General features: G+C 42.7%; 1 pseudogene; it reads right to left on the bottom strand.

Moving 5' to 3' along the window:
* Positions 1-4115: 4115 nt before the first annotated feature.
* Positions 4116-4497, bottom strand: LOC110287144 (large ribosomal subunit protein uL29 pseudogene; annotated as a pseudogene).
* Positions 4498-4713: the final 216 nt, after the last annotated feature.

Consider the following 4713-nt stretch of genomic DNA (forward strand, 5'->3'; position numbering starts at 1 on the left):
CTTCTCCTGGCATCTATGGGTATCAGGTCCATCAGGTACATGGTACACAGACATACATGCAGACAAAAAAAACCCCAATACTCATAAAAATAAATGTAAAAAATTAATCCCACAAACTGCAAACAAACAAACTGCAAATCCAAGCACCCTGGAGGCAGAAGCAGGAAGACAGAGAGTTCTAGGCCAGCCTAGAATGTATACCCAGATCCCTTTGAACAAATAAGCAAGGTTGGTATAGTGACAGGAAGTCGATCTATGGACTTCTGGGAACAGGTGGATGAAGTGACCTGTCAAGGACAATAAGAAAATCTTGGGGGAAACAGATATGTTCTGTGTCTTGATCTCAGGGGTAGAAATATATGTCAAAATTCTAATTGTATAATTTAAATGAACTTAGTGGGACTAGGAATGGAGCTACAAGGTAGACTGCTTCCCTTGCATCTGTGAGGTCCTAGGTAGATTGAATTGTTTTTAGATTTATTTTTATGTTTTATATGTGTGAGCTTGGGAGGTAGAAACAGGATAGTGTGGTGGTTTGAATAGGTTTGGACCCCCCCCCCCATACTCATGTGTTTGAATGTTTGGCCCATAGGGAGTGGCACTATTAGGATGTGTGGCCTTGTTTGTCACTGTGGGGCAGGTTTTAGAGTTCCTGTGCTCAAGTTCCATCCAGTGTGGAACATAGTCTCCTCCCTGCTGCCTGCGGATCAAGATGTAGAACTCTACACTCCATTTCCAGCTCCTTCTCAAGCACCATGTCTGCCTGGATGCTGCCATGCTGATAATCAACTGAACATCTTACTTTGTAAGTCAGTCCCAGTTAAATGTTGTCCTTTATAGGAGTTGCTGTGGTCATGGTGTCTCTTCGCAGCAATGAACCCTAACTAAGACAGATAGCCATGAGTTTGAAGCCATTCTGAGATAAAGTGTAAGATCCTTTCTCAAAAAAGGGAACATATTTCTTTTGGCACCACATATTCTAAAACTGAAATGATACAGAGAATACTAACACAGCTCCTATGTAAGGATATCATAAAGAGTTCCAGATAGGTAGATAATAATAGATAGATAGATAGATAGATAGATAGATAGATAGATAGATAGATAGACAGAGAGATAGATAGACAGATAGATGTATTTTTCAAGACAGGATCTCTCTATGTAGCTCTTGCTGTCCTGGAACTTACTTTGTAGACAAGGATGGCCACCAACTCAGAGATCTGCCTGCCTATGCTTCCTGAATGCTGGGGTTAAAGACCTGTGCCACCATTGCCTGGCTAATATATATGTATATATTTTAAAGAAGTCTGGCTTCACTAAAGGAACTCTTATTTAGATTTCTTTTATTTGATGTGTGTGGTTGTTTTGCCTTCATGCATGTCTATGCAACAGGTGTGTGCCTGGTGCCCATGGAGTCCAGAAGGAGTCAGATTCCCAGGAACTGGAGTTACAGACAGTTGTTAGGTGGGTGCTGGGCATTGAATCCAGATCCCTGGGAGCTGTAGTCTAGACAGCTGTCAGCTGAAAGGGCAGCAAGTGCTTTAAACTGCTGAGCCATCTCTTCAGCCTGAGTTTCATATATTTTTAAGCAAATAAATAAATAAAGCTGATTTAAAAAAAAAGACTTTTCTAAACTCTCTGACACTGAGTATAAATGAAACAAATAAATATTAAAATGCAGAGCTCAGTATTTAAAATTGCAATTCTTGGTGCAGCTCAGTTGGAATCCAGATGGAGCTCTGGATTCTATACCTAACACTGCAATCCCAGCACTTTCTGAGAGGTGGAGACAAGCAGAGCTAGAGTTCAAGGTCATCTTGGCTACACAGCAAGTGTAAGATCCGCCTGGCCGATAGACTATCTCAAAAAGTCAAAAGAGAAAGGAAGGCAAGGAGAGAGGAGGAGAACAGAGTTCTGTAGTCTAGACTTTTAGCCACTTGTTTTTGTTTCATTTTTAAACTCTGGGATTTTTTTTTTCAATTTTTTTATTGGATAGTTTCTTCATTTACATTTCAAATGCTATCCCGAAAGTCCCCTATACCCTCCCCCCACCCTGCTCCCCAACCCACCCACTCCCGCTTTTCGGCCCTGGCATTCCCCTGTACTGGGGCATATAAAGTTTGCAAGACCAAGCAGGGGGGCTCTCTTCCCAATGATGGCCGATTAGGCCATCTTCTGCTACATTTGCAGCTAGAGACATAAGCAGTTAGTTCTTTTTTGTTTGTTTGTTTGTTTGTCTGTTTTTGGGTTTTGTTGTTGTTGTTGTTTTGATTTTTCGAGACAGAGTTTCTCTGTATAACCCTGGCTGTCCTGGAGCTCACTTTGTAGACCAGGCTGGTCTCAAACTCAGAAATCCACCTGCCTCTGCCTCCCGAGTGCTGGAATTAAAGGCGTGTGCCACCATGCCCGTCTTAGTTCATTTTTTAAAAAATTATTATTTTCAGTCTGTAGGACAGGAAATCTGCAAATTCTCAATCTCACCGATGATGGAGTTTAAAATTTTATGACTTTTTTTTTTTTTTGAAAATGAAAATTCTATTTTACAGATGGCTGTGAGCCACCATGTGGTTGCTGGGATTTGAACTCAGGACCTCTGGAAGAGCAGTCAGTGCTCTTAACCACTGAACCTTCTCTCCAGCCAACTCTGTTTTGTTTTGTTTTGGTTTTGATTTTGGTTTTTAATCATGGGATTGTGTGTGCACACTAGAGTATATGCGCTTGGAGGTCAAAGAACACCTTTTCGGAGTCAGGTTTCTCCTGCAACCTTTACAAGGGTTCCAAGGACTGAACTTGGGTCATCAAGCTTTCAAGTCAAATGCTCTCACTTCCCAAGTCATTTCACTGGACCGATTGGTGATGTGTTTTTGTTTTGTTTTGTCAAGGTAGGGTCTTACTACATAGCTAAGGCTGGTCTCAAACTCACTGTGTAGTCCTATATTCAAGATGATCCTCCTGTATCTCATCCAGTTTTGCTAATGCTGCTGGGATTACAGGTTTGTGCCACCATTCCCACTGTATCATCGGCTGTTAAAATGTACTGTAAACTGGGTGTGGTGCTACATGCCTTTAATCCCAGCACTGGGAGAGGGGTGGGGGGTGTAGAGGTTGGTGGATCTCTGTGAGTTCAAGACCAGCCTGATCTACAAATCAAGTTCTAGGACAGCCAAAGTTGTTACACAGAGAAACCCTGTCTCAAAAAAAAAAAAATTTTTTTTATTTAAATTGCCAATTCGTATCCTTTCACTGGTTTTCTGATGCTCATCTTTTCCCTTGTGAACTTGTAAGATTTTTTTTTTTTTCGAGACAGGGTTTCTCTGTATAGCCCTGGCTGTCCTGGAACTCACTTTGTAGACCAGGAAATCGCCTGCCTCTGTCCCCCAAGTGCTAGGATTAAAGGCATGCACCAACACTGCCGAGCTTCTTCTTCTTTTTTTTTTTCTTTTCTTTTTTAAATGAAGACTTTCTGGGTTGGAGAGCCGGCTCAAAGGTTAAGAGTTCTTGCTAGCTGGGCAGTGGTGGCGGTGGGGTGGCGGTGTCCGCCGGCCGTGCACGCATGCCTTTAATCCCAGCAATTGGGAGGTAGAGGCAGGCTGATTTCTGAGTTTGAGGCTAGCCTGGTCTACAGAGTAAGTTCCAGGACAGCCGGAGATACACAGAGAAACCCTGTCTCAGGAAAAGAAAAAAAAAAAGTTCTTGCTATTCTTCTAAGAGAACCTGTGCTCAGTTCCTAGCAGGAATTTTAGGTGGCTCATGACTGGATATGACTCCAGCTCTAGGACATCTGACATCCACTTCTGGCTTCTGTGAACACACACATTTTTTTTTTAAAGACTGTTTAAATAAAGCGAGAAAGATGGCTCACTGACAAAGAATGCATACAGTCCTGAATAGAACCTGTCTTTGATTCCCACCACCCACCACCGCAAGGGCTCACAACCAGCTACCTGTATGAAGTCCACCTGCAGGTTTATCTGATGTCTCTGACCTTCACAGACACTCACATACATGTGCACATACCCACCCATGCATCATCCACAGAATTTTTAAAAAATGAAAAAGTTTTTATGTTTTTTTTTTTTTTGGTTTTTCTTTGTTGTTGTTGTTGTTTTTGCCAGTCAGTCTTGCACTTTATTGTCACCTTGACTGCACAGTGGGTACAGCTGCTTCTTTCACTGCTGCTTCTTGGTCTTCAGCTTCTCTTCATCCTTGGTAAGCCAGCAACGCATGGCTCTCTCTAGTCTTCTTAGGTCGCAGGTCCAGGAGCTCGTACTTCTTGCCCTTGTAGAATTTCCTGAGGTTTTCTTTTGGAGTCTGGTTAGAGACCATGAGGACTCAGGAGATGGATGTGTGTACATCTTGTATCTTAGAGAGCTTGAACGTGGCGCCTGTCACTTTGGGGGCACAAAGCTGGGACAGTTCCACCTTCAGATCATCCACTTGTTTCAACAGCTCCTCCTTCTTCTTGCTGCGAAGGTCCTGAGCCTTAATCTTGGCCATTGCTGCATTGTTCATGGCTGAGGCCGCCCGGTTCGAGAGAAAGAGAGCAGTTTTTTACGTTTTTATAGAGCTAAATCTATGGCATCCATCATCGTCCCTTCAACTACTTGTACGCCTAAAACACCTGCCCCTACTTCCAAGATCAGAAGCATGGTCACCTATTTTCTTCTGGATTGTCTATGGCCTTATTTGAGATCTTTCCTACTTTCTTTTCTT

This window comes from Mus caroli, unplaced genomic scaffold (assembly GCF_978045245.1).
Source record: "Mus caroli unplaced genomic scaffold, Mus_caroli_1 scaffold_5, whole genome shotgun sequence".
Lineage (NCBI taxonomy): Eukaryota > Metazoa > Chordata > Mammalia > Rodentia > Muridae > Mus > Mus caroli.